Source organism: Equus caballus, chromosome 9 (genome assembly GCF_041296265.1).
Source record: "Equus caballus isolate H_3958 breed thoroughbred chromosome 9, TB-T2T, whole genome shotgun sequence".
In the NCBI taxonomy this organism is placed as follows: Eukaryota; Metazoa; Chordata; class Mammalia; order Perissodactyla; family Equidae; genus Equus; species Equus caballus.
In genome coordinates this window covers 85,044,865-85,060,486 of record NC_091692.1, presented here as the reverse complement: position 1 = coordinate 85,060,486, position 15,622 = coordinate 85,044,865, and the positions used below count along the sequence as shown (strand labels likewise).

The 15,622-nt window shown below is 44.9% G+C and overlaps 1 long non-coding RNA gene across 2 annotated transcripts in view; it reads right to left on the bottom strand.

Moving 5' to 3' along the window:
- Positions 1-15,622, bottom strand: part of LOC102149291 (uncharacterized) — an 83,966-nt gene that overhangs the window by 41,231 nt on the left and 27,113 nt on the right. The window contains exons 1-4 of one of the 2 annotated variants that reach the window (XR_011421424.1): positions 13,883-13,992; positions 9,142-9,265; positions 8,193-8,810; positions 5,820-6,048 (exon numbers count right to left, since the gene is read on the bottom strand). This is a non-coding gene — a long non-coding RNA (uncharacterized lncRNA). Of the gene's footprint in view, positions 1-5,819; positions 6,049-8,192; positions 8,811-9,141; positions 9,266-13,882; positions 13,993-15,622 lie in introns of those variants that run through there. The other variant, XR_011421423.1, reaches the window with a different exon arrangement.

Sequence of the window (15,622 nt, the reverse complement as noted above, 5' to 3'; positions counted from 1 at the left end):
ATAAAATTTATGTAATAGAGTCTCTTTAGAGCTTTTATTGAGTTCTTGCTCTGTGTGGTGTTGAATCCTCAATTAGACTGTGAGCCCTAATTAAAGCTCACTGCCCTGTCTTCTCTTCTACTCCCACTTGGCAGCAACTACGTCATAGCATATTCTCAGAAATTTGTTACGGGATTGAAATACTTCAACAGCAGCTTTATTGGGTAGAAACACAATCTCAGCAATAACATCCCCTTTCAGCAGATGTGGGTACATAGTAAATGCTCAATAAATGTCTGTGAACTGACCATCTTCAGGCAGCAGGAAGTACTTCCTCTGAAGATCATTTTTGTGTCCATTAACCCACCAGGAGGCAGAAGAAGGATTCTCATGAACCAGCCCCCTAGTGGAGAAGATTCCTGGACTCCTCCAAGTGCCAGAAATGTAGGGGACTTTGGCTCAATTAACTAGTACAATCTGCTTTTCCAGAAAGGGAAACTAAGCCCAGAGAAGGAGAATGGTTTGCCCGAGGTCACACAGTGAGTAAGGGGCAGCTCTAAGACTGGAACGTAAGTCTCAACCATGGGGTAAGCGCAGGATCTAGTCAAAGGGTTTGTGACAGTCCATTTGAAGCCTTCTGCCTTTACTATCAGAGCCATTGCACTGGGGGCATTGTAGATTGACAGGGTTGCTTCGAGTCTTCCTGCATTTTACAAAGTTTCCTTCTAAAATCCTTGTAATTCCAGGAAAAAAAAAATGATGTTCTAAAGTCACAGAAAGTGGAAAGTTTTAGGAAGGAATTTAGAGTGAGGATGAAGATCCCTTCCAAACCTAGATATTTTTTGCATTTCATTATGTTTTAAGATAAATAAACCATTAACTCTAAAATTTTCAGAGAAGTAGAGACCACCCACCCTCCATAGTATGGTGTAGTTATTTCACACTTTCGTAAATTATTAAAAATATCTTTCTTGGAGCCGGCCGGATGGCATAGTGGTTAAGTTCAGCACACTCCGCTTAGGCGGCCCAGGTTCACGGGTTTGGATCCTGGGCACGAACCTACACCATTCATCAGCCATGCCATGACAGCAACCCACATGTAAAGTGCAGGAAGATTGGCACAGAGGTTAGCTCAGGGCTAATCTTCCTCAGCAAAAAACAAAAGGAAGATCAGCAATGGATATTAGCTCAGGACTAATCTTCCTCAGGGAAAAAAAAGATATATCTATTCTCATTCAAGCAAAGTTTTTAAGCACCTACAAGATGCCAGGTGATGTCTTAGGTTGGGGGATCCAGAGATAAATTAGGCAAGGTCTCTGCCCTTGAGGAGTGCTGGAGAGAGGCAAATAAACAAATAATCGTAATAAACAGTGGTAGGCATCCTGATGTTTATAAGATGCCTCAAACATTGCCAGCCACAGAGGAGGCACTCAATAAATACTTGTTGACTGAATTAATTAATCGAACTTTTCCTGGGGAACTTAGGGAAGCCTTCATAGAAAGTTTACATGTAAGCTGAGTCTTCATTCATTCATTCAAATGGTCATTCGTTTATCCAGGTACTGTGCCCATAATTTGTTACTAGGCGCTGTGATAAGCTGAGAATAAAAAGACGGATAAAGCAAGGCCCTTGCTCTCAATAAATATAGAACAATGTAAGAGCTCACATTTTCTCATATGTCTTTTATTCTAGTGTTTGTATGTTCCAGTAGGAATATAATTTCCATGAAGGCAGGATCATTCTCTGGCTTTCTCTCTACCTCACCAGAAACACCGAGAACAGCGCATCGCAACCCATGAGCACTCCACTGATGGCGTCTGAGGAGATGCATGAGTGATTGAATGAACCGATGGGTAGGACCTTGACAATATGGTGGGAGCATGGAAGTGCAGCATCTCTTTAGCAACACTGCAGCAGCTGATGGGGGAAGAAGAGCTGGAGAAGAAAGCAGAGAAGGAACTGGTAGGAGGAAACCAGAAGGGTGTGCTGACATAAAAGCCAACAGAGGAGAGAACTTTCAAAAGGAAAAGGTGATTGACTTGCCTGTGTCCAAGAATCATTTGTTGATCAACTACTTTGGGCCCCAGGGTGGGGATCAGGATGAGAAGCTAGGAACCTTGGATGCAGACTTTAAGGAGGCGCCCACTCTCAGAGTCGTTCAAGTGCAGGGTCAGTGCCTGAAGGCAGCGTCTCTTTAAATTTTGTGTCCTGATGCCACACAAGCCTTCCCCGAGTCCCAGCCCTGTTGGGCCAGCACGGTGACAGGTGCTTGAGGAATAATAGTCAATAAGACATGATCCCTGCCCTCAAGAAACTCAAAGTCTAATGGGCAGACAGACCTAACACCTGTGATTATAACGCAGAAGGTGAGTTCTGATAGGAGTAAGCAGGAGCACAAGGGAATCAGACAAGGAGCATCTCCATCAGACCACAGGCTCAGAAGACGCGATGGTGCTTGAGCTGAGACTAAGAGATGATCACAAACTCACAGAAGGAGAGGGAGGAACAGCATTCCAGGCAAGGGAACAGCATCTGCAAAGACTAGGAGGCTTGAAAGTACATACAGCGTTTTGAAATGGTGACATGTGGTAGCCGGAAGTGAAAACAGATTCAGTGTAAACGAGGTTAGAAGGTAGACTCCTGTTGTTCATCCTTTCAGACCAGAACTCCATCTTTATTTTTACAGTTATATTGGTATCTGGGGCAGTTTTTCTTGGAAACAAAGTGCTGCCTAAATTAACCGGGAGGCTCGTCAATCTGTGGGTCCTGCCTGGTCTGGCCTCTGAGAGAACAGCAAGGAGGCCCCAGCTGAGCCTCTGCTGTTCAGTCGGATGTATTTTTAGCCCCAGCAGAAAATAGTGGCAGTGTGCATTTAATAAAAATATCAAGCCCTAGAATGATCTAGTGCCAGTGTTGGAGCAATCAGGGATGGAATATGTTTCCAATTGAATTACTACTGTGGTCATAGTTATAAAAAGAGAGAGGGAGGAGAAAAATGTGAGGCTGGTCAGTTTCTCGGGAGCATTTAATCTTGGTTCACTCTAATTTTAACGTTCAAAGACACATGAGCCAACTCTGCCCTTAGGAGTTATTTCAGGGGGAGGGGCCAATGCCCGCAACACTGGGCAGCCCTACTGTCTGAAGTTTTCTTTCTTTTCCTTTCTCTCCTCCCTCCATCCCCCCCCTACCCCCACCTCCCCGTTTTGGCCTGCACTAGTTCTTCTGCTCTCATTGCTGATGAGACGGGGTGAATAATTACAATGAGGGTAAATTTAGACTCTGACAAGGCTGAGGGATGTGGGCTCAGAAGCTGGGCTCAGGGAGAAGTGGAGCCAGGGCAGCATGAAAAGAGAGGCTAGGAGAGTTGTGTGTACTGTGCTTCCCTACTGCTTCCAGAAAAAAGCCTCCTGTTTTTAGATTGTCATCAACTGCTCCTCCCAGCCCAGTCACAATTCACCCCCACAGCGTGGTCTCACTCCGTTTGTCCCCCACAACCTTCATCATGTCCTCTACTAAGAAATCATAATAATTAGCTGCCACCTATGGACGGCCTCCTTTGTGCCGGGCACTGGCTGAGCGATTTCAGAAGCTGTACCATTTCATGCCTAGACTGACATTAAAAAGCAGAAAGTGTTGGCTGTCTGTCACTGGTGAGGAGGCAGAAGCTTGGACAGGTTAAGTCACTTTCCAAAGGTCACCTAGCTAATAAGGGGCAGAACCTGGATTCTGGCTCATTCTAAAACCCGGCTACCCTCTGTCCATTGTGTGACCCTGATCTTCCAATTTGAGCCAGTCCTTTAGAATGCCATCTGTCCTCACATCCCCCCATATCTTACGCATGCTGCCCCTCTCCCTGAAATGCCTTCCCACCCATTTGCCTAGAATTCTCTCCTAGAGTATCTTAGTTTTTGTCTACATCTGTTGTAGCACATGTTACCGTGAGTATTGGTAATAATCACTATCATACATTCAATTCATACTGTATGCCAGGTGTTGTTCTAAGTGCCTTACAATCATTATCTAATTATCTCAACATTCTTGTAAGACAGTTACCACCATTATACCCATTTTACAGAAGGGCAGTATTCATAGAGAGACAAACTGACTTGCCCAGGCTTACAGAGATAGTAAGCGGTAGAAGTGGAAAAATAACTATCATTCATTGATTGATTACTAGGTAACAGGCACTGGACCTAACGCTGGACACGTACTGTTGCACTTAATCCTCCCAGAGACTATGAGGTAGCATTATTAACTCCATTTTACAGATGAAAAGACTGAGGCTCAGAGAAAGTTTTAAGCAACTGGACCAAGGTCATAGAGCCAGGATGGAGACTCGGGAAGGAGAAACTTGGAAGCCCATTGTTTTTACCCACGGCACTGTAAGTTCCTTCCACTCGTGTCTTCTTAACGAGGAGTCAATCCTTAAGGAGAAAAGCCATGCTTTATTCATCTCCCATTCCCCAGCACTTCGCACAGGGACCTGCAGCACAGTGGGCACGCAATAAATGTTGAATGAGAGGGTGAATAAACGTAGGGCATTAGCAACCCATGTCAAATGGGATATGTTAAAATGCACTGGAAGGAGAAAAGCAGAGGGGACACGCTTGTGAAAGACCTTCTTAGGACAGAGGACACTCCCAGGGTATGTGGCTTCTGCCAGCTGGTCTGGGCTGTCAGGTCACATCAGAGTCACATGATGGAAGGCTCTTCCCTCAGACTGATCAGCGGCTGCATCAGGAGAGGTCCAGCCCTGCCCCTCTGGCCCTCCTCCCTCACTGTCCCCTGCCCTCTTTGAGCTGGCGCTCTCTCACAGCCTTGACCCCAGGCCCAGGCTGTCTGTTAGGCAGCTGATGATAATGACCATGACACTGTTGGTTCCTCTCAGCACCCCCTGGCATCCAGCCATGCTTACTGGCATCCTTCACGGCGCCCCTTCCCTGCTGCTCTGCATCACACCCATGGTCAGAAAGCCATAAAGGCCTTCTGGAATAGAAGGTTAAAAGACTGAAAATGGAAGTGCCCTCAAGATGAGGCTCTCAAGAGCAGATGATTGCGTGCCCAGATCAGCCGCTGCCTCTTCTCCACACCTGTCCGTCTTCGCCTTTCAACCCATCTTTTGGGAGAGTTGTGTAGAGGAGGCTGAGAGTCAAGGAGAGCTAAATGCTAAACCTGCCTCTGCTGCTGCTTAGTCACTAGACCCTGGACAAGTCATTAATCTCTCTGAGCCTCCGCTACTCCATCAATAAAATGGGTATAACATCCTGAAATTACAAAGTGCTTGGACGATCAGATGACTTCATGGATGAGAAGCAGGAGAGCGCGAAGTTTAAGAACACGCTCTTTGCAGTAGAAGCAGAACCTCACATCCACCTCACATGACCCAGTTTTGTCCAGGACTGAGGGATTCCTGGGGTCTGGGACTTTGTGTGTGAAAGCTGGAAAATTCCCAGATAAACCAGCATGAGTAGGTCACGCTCGTCACCTACCACACAGTGAAATGGGATAAGTACTCCTTCTTTACAGGATGGTCCTAGGATTCTGTGGAAATGTATGTAAAGTGCATGTTCCCATTTCCTTCTGTTCCTGTCGTTCCTCCCTGGGTCCACCCACTGATCACTCTGCTGTTTTCTAAACAAGGAGTTCAGTCATGCTATTCAACCACGCAGATGATGACTAAACGAAAACCAGACTGCCCTTGCTAATCCTTGAAAGAAGGTCTCCCTCCTGGGACCAGCGGCTGTGTAGGTGACTACCCTGTCCCGAGGATGCTGAGTAGTCCCCAGGAGTCCACAGGAACAGATTTCTGTTATGCTAAATTTAAGCTGACTTCACTCACCTGCTTCGTGCCAATCTGGTACCTTGCAGCTGTTGACTGGGAGAGGGCCAAGGCAGAACACTCATTTAGTGAAATGACTCAGGCCTTGAGCTGAGAGAGTAACAGAAGTAAACTCGAAAGGCAGGCTTTCGAGTTGCTCCCAAGAAGGATGTGTGATGGCATTGCGTCGCTCCTGGGTAGCGTTCATTCGGCAAGTCTGCTGAAAATGCATGATCACCAGGTCCAGTACCTGGCACATAGAAAACCTCAATAAATATATTTTTAAATATGTTGACTTGGAATTTATTTTGACAACCTCTTTTGAAAGATTGCGAATGAATCATATTCTTATTTCAAATGTATTTGCCCACAGATATCTCTTATTAACATGTCATTTCTCCAAATAGTAAGAGCACCCCCTAGAAAGGCTTCACTTGAAAATCAGGAGACCCTTTACAAATCCCCCTTCCATTCCTCACCTCCGTGAACCACCTTGACACACATTAGCTTGGCGACCTTGTGTAAGTCACTTACCCTCCTGACCCTCAGTTTCCATACCTGTAAAGTAGCAACAATAATCTTTGCCTACCTACCTCACAGGGCTGCCTTAGGACCAAAATAATGCCCAACGTGGTCAAGTCAGACATATGTCAAAGGTACTAGGTATGCATGGTGGAGCCATTTATCGTTAACCTTGGTCACTGTTTATACCAGCTCTTTCATCAGCTGTCAACCTGGACCTTTACTTGTCACCACCATATGTACCTAACGTAAGTCACAAAAGACCATAGGACAAGAATAGAGCGTGTGATTTATAAAGCAGACAGGCTTGGGTTCAAATCCAAGTTCTATTGCTTATTGGCTACTTCCCTGAGTCTTAGCATCCTTGTCTGTAAAATGGAGATTGTAATTATCTCCTACATGCTTAGCATGTTACAGAGCACCAGAATGGATAAAAGGATTTATCAAGCACCTTTTCATGCTGCCACTGGTCTAGATGGGAAAGTAAGTATAGAGAGATATAGCTGGGAAATAACCCCAAAGAGCTCTGAACCACAGAATGTTAGAATCTAGAATATTCTGAGGTCAACTTTCCAGAGAAGAAATTGAGATAAATACCTTTCTTTGGTGACTGGGTCTATAGTACAGCCAACGCAAGCAAACATGATGAAATCAAAATAATAATTATAAACAATGATCACAGTAGCAGTAGTTAAGGTTTACGGCATGCCCACTATGTGCTAAGCATTGTACTTAATCACTTTAGCTGCCATATCTCTTTTAACTCTCACAGCAATCTTCATGGGCTCTAGTTTAATACCTAGGAATCAAAACTCAAAACATTAGCCTGAGTAAAAGAAGCTTGTACGAAAGAGAACATACAGTACAATTCAATTTATATGGCGTTCTAGAATAGGACGAACTAATCATTGTGGTAAGAACAAAAAGCAGTGGTTTCTTGGGGTGGAGACTTGAGGGTGGGGACAAGGACTGAGACTTGAGAGAATGTTCTGGGGTGCCAGGAATGTTCTGTATCTCGTAAGAGGCTTGCATGACTCAAGCATATGCATTTGTCAAAGTCATTAATGATAGACCTCAGATTTGTACATTTTATTATATACTCAAAAGAAAAAAGAATATAAACAAATATTAAACTCTAGATAATAATAAAATGCTGAAGTATTGAGGGGAGATTGTTCTGATGTCTGCAGCTTACTTGGAATTTTTGTAAAAAATAAGATAGGGGTTGGCCCGGTGGCTCAGCGGTTAAGTAAATGCGCACGTTCTGCTTCGGCGGCTCGTGGTTTGCTAGTTTGGATCCCGGGTGTGGACATGGCACTGCTTGGCACACCATGCTGTGGTAGGCATCCCACGTGTAAAGTAGAAGAAGATGGGCACGGATGTTAGCTCAGGGCCAGTCTTCCTCAGCAAAAAGAGGAGGATTGGCAGCAGATGTTAGCTCAGAGCTAATCTTCCTCAAAAAAAAAATTAATAGTAATAAGATTGATGGATGGAGGGATAAATGAATAGATAAATATGTGATAAGGCGAGTAAGTTATAGTAAGATGATTATGGTAGAATCTTGGTGATTGGCGTATGAGTGCTTTCCATTTTTCTATATGTTGGAACATTTTCATAGTGAAATTTAGGGGGGCAAAAAGTGAATCTGCAGAAGCAAATGTAAAAAATTCTCATCCTAGTTTCCTTAGGGAAACAAATTCAGTGAACTTCTTCCCTGTCCCTAATGTACCAGTAAACCTTAAATTAGGTCTGAAATGGCAGAGAGCTGTGGCTTCAGGCACCTGGCTTGGCAAGGAGATTTTGCAGGAACATTTGGGAACATTTGTCCTGAGGAAAACCACAGCCCTCTCTGAAGGAGGAGCACAGGCTCACCGTCGCTGAGTCACTCCTGAGCTGAGATCCAGCATATTGGAGAGTGAAGGTCAAGTGCATGTGATAATGGGCCCCCGTGCCCAGGGGGAGACTGACATCACCAGAGGCTCATCTCTCAGGTCATCAGAATGAGCTGTTTGCCCAGCCTGGAAGGGGAAAAGGCAGCCAAATGCTCCCCAAGCCAGTAGATGAGAAGCTCAGTCCTGGCAAGAGATGAGTCCATTCTCCATGTGATCACATTTAGTCCTTCAGTTAACTTTTATTTGGTTAGTTATATTCAGTAATCCACTCTGGTCTGGTCTCTGGGTAGCTCAGCTCTAGCAGGGCCTTTGTGCGGAACGATGTAACTGGCTTTGCTCTTTTCTTAAAACTGGAGTTGCTGGTCCCTGGAAAAAGCCCTGGATGTCATATCTGGAGGCCTGGTTATGGATTCGGGAAATTACTAGCTCTGGGAGCGCATGTGAGTCCTTTAAATTATCTGGGCTCTGTTTTCCTTCGGGCACACCGGTGCACCATAAACGCTGGTTGTAGGTTCACCGTGAACTCCTCATGAGGCCTGCGTCTCCATCAGGTTTATGTCCTCAGAGGCTGACCTCATGCCCACCACACACGAGGCTCCTAGGAAACAAACGAAATGAAGGAACAGCCACCTTGTACTTGAACACCCCGGAAAATGCTGATAGAGTCTGAATCTGGATTTTGTCCTCTACTGCCACATACTGTAGTCTCACCATACATCAGATGTTTTACGTATTTTTAATCCTTGCCACACCTTTACGAGGTATGCATGATCAAGCTCATTTTACAGTTTTGGGAAACTGAGGCAGAGAGTGGTTTGCCATTGACCAGGATCTGAATCCACACCCTCAAAGCCCACCCCTTCACTTCTCCCCACAGTGATGGCCTGTGCATGCAGCACGCAGCGTTGTCTCCCGGTTCTGCATCTTACCCTTTCCTTATGAGAGACCAGAGTAACAGCTTCATCCACACTTGACCGAACGGGCAAAACTGTGAAAACACAGGCAAGGCAGCTCTTCTTAAGGAAAGCTCCACGTATCCCCCATTTCCAGCTGCTACGAAGGAACAAAGAAACAAATAAATCTGCTCTTAATTGTGGGCCAGGCCCTACTGCAAGCCTCATCACACTTTTGGGTCACCCAAGCAGATGAGAAGTCCCTCACTGGTGACACAATAGGGCTGCAAGTCACTCAAAAGTGATAGCAGAGGGCCTTCAATACCAGGCCCTGATTGATCGAGGCGCTGGGAGAATGTGCTCTTTGCAGACCGTGACAAAACAGCCCCGGTCCATTCATCTTCCCTGACCGCAGCTTTTCTCCTCCTGCTGGGAGAAAATGGGCCTCTAATCCCCAGCACAGTTACACCTGCCACATTGTGTTTCCATGGCTGTGGCTGCCCTGAGATTACTCTTTGAAGAGGAGATAAAAAATGTTTCAGCAGGAAGGATGGTTCCTCACATCTTTATTCTTGAGTGATACCTCTGACCCACAGGAAAAAGGGGAAATCGTGCTTTGATGCCAGAGAATTTTTTCTGGTAATTTAATCTCATCATTCCTCAAAAGCCACACTATTTTCATCTCTCCTGCCTGAAAAGACTTGATGTGGGTTTCTAGGGGAATGGCATCCAGCCAGTAGTACCACTTGGTCACCCAGATTGTGCCAGACACCGTACACAGTACATCCGGTACCTGACGGCCCTTGATCCTCACAGATACCTTCGAGCTAGGCAGGCACAGCCAATTTACAGATGAGGAAAAAGGGGGTTTACTTCTCAGTTCAGGAGGGTACTTGACTGAGTCTCGAAGGAAGAAAGTGATTTGTATAACTTCACCTAAACATCACAGTATCACACACGTGGACAATGGCTTAGATCATCACTCTGGGTTTGAACTCCACTTGCCAGTTGTGTGACCGTGGGCAAGTCACAGAAACTCATCTGCAGCAGCGATGGGAATGACGGTAATACCTTTATCCCAGGACCGAGCTGAAGATTCAATAAACTGATGTATGGGACAGTGGCTGATATATGGAAAACATCCAATCAAATTTTGGTGATTCTTAATGAAGAAGAAGAGATGGGACACAAAAAGCAGAAAGCTAAGCCGTGGAGATGAAATCTCCATCCTGCAGAAGGAGAGACATCAAGGAGCAGCTGAGTCGAGATTGGAATGGCATGGGGAGGAGTTTGGACTTGATCCAGCAGAGGAAAGATGGAGCCATTGAGTGTTCTTGAGCAGAGGAGTGGCAAGGCAAAAAGAGAGGTATTTGGAGACCTCCCTGGTCTCTGGGATGTGATGATAACTTTGGCATCACGTCAGTTGCCCAACTGCAGCCAACGTTTTTCTTCATTGTCTGATGCTTATAATTCTATAGTAATTTTTCTCAAAGTGTAGGCAGCCAACAGCTGAATCCCCTGGGAGCCAGAGAAAATTACATAGTCCTGGGTCCTGCCCAGATTTAGGAATTCAGAAACTCTGGAGGTAACGCCCAGGAATCCGCATGCTTCCAAATGCTCTGGATGATTCTTACTCACACTGAAGTCTGAAGGCCACTCACCTAAAACACGGGGCTTCAAACTTGGAGTAAAGAAGAATCTCATCTGAACAGCTTGTATTATCATAATCAGGGCACCCAGTTTCCGAGGGCTACTCATAGTATAATAATAAACCAGCCCTCTTTTAAACTGTCAGACACCTAAAAATAAAGTGAGTAAGGCAATTTGAGTTCAAGCCTCAGAAAAGTGGCCAGAGAAGGAATTACAATTAGTAACTGACCCCCTAGTACAGAGCAGGACTTTTTTTAGGCCTGTAACTCATGCCAATTCAGCAGCCTAGGGCACATCTCAACTCAAGTGCCTCTCACACGGAGTCCTGGAAAGTGACCGTGACTCTAGGCGGCTCTGAGATTGGAGGCAGGGCTGCAGAGCGGGTGGAAGGAAGCGGAAGTGATTCGACTCAGGTCAACAGCATCAACTCAGCACCTACTGTGAGGCGGACACACCAGGTAACTCGATGGACATCCAGGTGACAAGGCTGAGACCTGCACTCAGGAAGTTGCAATCCAGCATAGTACATAATCCAAGAATATGACATTATAGCAAAAAAACAATGATTAGGGAAACAGAAAAAGAAGACAATGATTCTAACTCAGTTGGGCAGGGAAAGCTCTTCAGAGGAGGTTGACAAGTGAGCATGAATGGTATTGCAACAGGTAGAGAGAAGGGGTAAGCGTATAGAGAGAGAGAAAATGACACATGCAAAGAAATACAGTTGAGGGACATAGGAAGTGGAACACAATGGAAATTTCATACAATAGAAGAGTTGGTGTCTCTCCCAGAAGTAATGGGGCAAGAGCCTAGAAAGAGAGATTGGGAGCAATTCATGAATGCCTTGAATGCCAGATAAGAAACAGGCCCATTATATTGTAGGCAACACGGAGAACTTTGTTAAATTAACCTTGATGACCAAGTGGAGAGGAATGTGCAGTGAGAAGGCATAAAAGCATTTATCAGTCTGTCTTACGGGTGGAAAATGTCTGTCCTTCCTTCTGGGCTGAGGTCTGTTTCTTCTTCTGAGCTTAGCACAGCACTGGGGAGATAGAAGGCGCTAAAGAAATGTTTGTCAAATTGCTTTGGAGGCAGGCAGATCAGTATGGAGCTACTACAATTGTCTAGGCAACAGAGATCACGAAAACCTCGCCAGGGCAGTGTCAGTGGGCAAAAAGAGAAGGGATCAGGTAAAGAGGTAAGAGAGGAGAGAATCCACATTTTCCTTTTCTGAGTTTACAGCTTTAAATGACTTTCCCACCTTAGCTCAAAGGATATTTGATAGATTGATTGCATACACTCTCCAATTTCTCTCCTCCCTGGATCTGTACCACTTGCAACGTGACACTACATCTCCTCCCATCAAAAGGTGAAGTCTATGTTCCTACTCCCTGGCTCTGGCCTAGCCTTAGACCTTGCTTTGGAAAACAGAATATGGAGGAACTGGGCCAGTTCTGGGCTCAGGCTTCAAGAGGCCTTGAGCAATGCTGCAGACTTTTGGAAACATACTACCACCATGAACAGAACCCAGACTGGCCTGTTGAAGTCGTTCCATGTGGTGCCATCCTATACAGACCATTCCCCAGCTGGCCCACTAGCTGGCGTCTGATGCATGAGAATAGATAAGATCAGCCCAGACCAGCCCACATTACTGGGACCATCCAGCTGACCCATAGACTCAAGAAAAATAATAAATAGTTGGGATTTTTTTAGCATGTGTGGTAATGGTTTGTTAGGCAGCAATAGTTAACTGGTACAGAGGGGACTAAAATGTCCACAGGGACCCTCCGGATTAGAGTTTCTCATGGTCAAGGGAGCTGGACTCTCTCTAGTGATACATTTTAAGCTAGGTTATAAAAAGAAAAAGGAATTTTTGAGCATCTAGCTAAAAGGATTTGCTAAATAGCACAAGTTATTGTGTTCTTTCAACAAGCATGTTGAGCATTAACCACATGATCGTCAGGCACTCGGTACTTAATTAAGTACATGGGTACTTGGTCAGTGGTTATCAAGACAGGCCCCACACTTGCAGAGCTTTTGGGCGTGGGCTCTTCACAATTTACAAAATGCTTTCATATCCACTAGTTCATTTGCTTCTCACAGCTCAGAAACTGAGGGTCAGGAGGTCAACTAATTTCTTTAAATTATGCAGCCACTTAGTAAGCTCGCATGCCCCACCAGACTGGGAGCTGACTGTGGGATGAGAAAACAGCTTATTATAGTCCCAACTCCTGGGACCAGACCAGTAGGTCCCATAATTAGATTTTAAAGGAATGAATTCAAGGACTAGATTCAAACCCACAGCTCTGACTCCAAACATTCTGCTTGCTCTATAATATCAGCGATGTCTCCGACAGACTGCTCTGCGTCCTTCCCATACAAATTGAAGACACTTATCTAAATTAGGCAAAGGAAAGGAATTCATATTCCTCCTGTTTCCAGCTCCCAATTCTAGTGTTGAGTGCCGTGAGAGAATCTGTTCAATGTAGCTACAAAAGTCAAGGGATTCAGGCATGGCAGGATCCAGGTGTTCAAATATTTCCTCTCTCTCCATGTCTTGGGTCTGCTTTCCTCTGTGTCAGCTTCCTTCTCAGGCAGATTTTCTTAGCATGGTGAGTAAAGTGACCCCTGGCAACCCCAGTCTTTCAAAATCTTTTCAGCTCAAGATCTGAGAGACACTGTTCCTCTGAGTGTCCGTGTTAATTCCCTATATTGGACTCTTGCTTGGCTTATATCCCAGGCCAAATATATGCTCTGGACTAATCATTCTACCAGGATAATGGAATACTCTGTCCACTTTCCTGTTAAGGTGAACAAAAATATAAATGTCCACCAAGTAATCGATAAATATTTTTGGATGAACTAATGAATGAATCTTGGCTCACAATGATTCAAATGTATCTCCACTGCTAAGGGACAAGCCAACATCTATTTTTTTCTGCATTCCATAAGCTGAGCGTCATCTAACCAATAACCCTTCCTGGGAAGCAAGCGACGGCCTGCAATTCTAGAGGCATCTGTACCCTGAGCATATAATTAAATCAGAGGCAAGTACAGCTGGTGAAAGCAGGAAGACATGCACAAACTCTTCAATCCAGGAATGTCTGGGGACCCTGTCATTACATACCCCACATGCTAATCTATCCCACGGCGACTCCATAATCTCTGGGGCTCCCACTGTTCTCCAGCTGAAAATGTGTGAGTCCTCTTCTAAACTATGGCTTTCCTCCTCTCTCCCTTCATTGCAAAACTTTTCAAATTGAAGATTTACAAGTCACTAGGTAAGGGGTTGATCCAGCTGAGATTCAAGGTAGAGTGTTAGCATGGAGCGAGGAAATAAGTTTTAAGTCAAAAAATTCTATTCCACATACTTACTGTGTGAAGTTTGACAGGTTACTCAGAGAGGCCCAGTATTGACATCTGTACAGGGCCAGAGATAAAAATCTGCCTCGTATGGTCACTGTGAGGATTAAATTCATTAAGAACATAACAGGCCTGACATGGGGCCTAGAATGTGGCAAGTGTTTGACAAATGTCAGTTCTCCTCCCCATGATAGACATGAAATGCTCTGATTCTACTCGTTAAAGTTAAAACAAAACAAACGAAAAAACAAAAGGAAATATAACAGGAATGCCATTTAGAATTGGTCCTCTTAAAGCAAAAGCAAACTGTATGCCTAATTATCTCAATGACTCATTTCCCTGCTAGCTGCAAGACGCAGGTCCTAGGTCCCAGGAGCTCAAAGTCTGGTGGATATGACCGTGATCTATTGGGGGACAGTATAATTCAAAATGATCATCTCATTTTAGCTGGTGAATATCGGCCTTAAACTCTTGCATCGTTATCGAAATTCTGGGCAGTTATATCTCCTCTCTCCATGTAAAATGTAAGCAAAGCTAGGGCAAATTTTTTATATTTCCTACATTGCCAAATAAGTGCAAGTTAAAATAAAAATTTGAAAGGAGAGGCGAAGATTGCAAAGGAAGTGTTCTTTCCATTTTTCCAACTGATTAACAGTTTTCCTCTGAGTAAATGCTTACATTAAGGACGGCCAAGTTCTGGCCTTCTCCTCGTAGCGCAACCGCAATGTCTCAGTCCCCGTTTAAGCAAACTGTAGCACTCTTTCATACCTCAGTTTTCCCCATCTGTCAAATAGACATTGTAGCCCTTTCCCATCTTAATCTCACTTTGAATGCTCTTGACCTACTCAAGAGCAGAGATCAGATTCCGTACGTCATTGTGTTCTCTGAATTTAGCAATTTCTGGCACGTAGTATATGGTCAATAAATGGCAACAATGTAAACAACAAACTTTTCTTCCTTCTCTTTAGCTGGTAGGTCGGATGGACTGTTCTGATATAGGTTGGGCTCAGCTCATCTTGACTGGATTCACGCATGCATCAGTGATCTGCTAGTGGGTCAGCTGGGGGCTGGCTGGTCTAAGAAGCCCTTGGTTCAGATGACTGTGTTTTGCTCCATGTGGCCTCTCAGAGATGATGGGGTCTCCTGGAAAACAAGGTTTAGCAGGGCAGCATTAAAGTTATTTAATGGCGCTAAGAGATATCCTGGGAAAGCTACTCCATCAGACAGGTCCACATGAGTACAAAGAGATAAGAAAATGGATCTTCTCGCTTCACACGCTTTCATGTTCTGCTGGAGAAAATATACAACTGTTCTGGAGGGCAACTTGGTGATATTGTGTCCAAATGCAGCCTGGCTGCTCGTTTGAGCTCAAAGTTGAAAGCTTGGGAAAAATCAGGCTAGGAACAGAACGACAGGAGAGAGAATGAAAAAGGAAGTTGGGGAGGAGATGGAGGGAATCAGCAGGGAAGGGAGAGGGCACCTGTGTCCTCATGGCTCTCTTCAC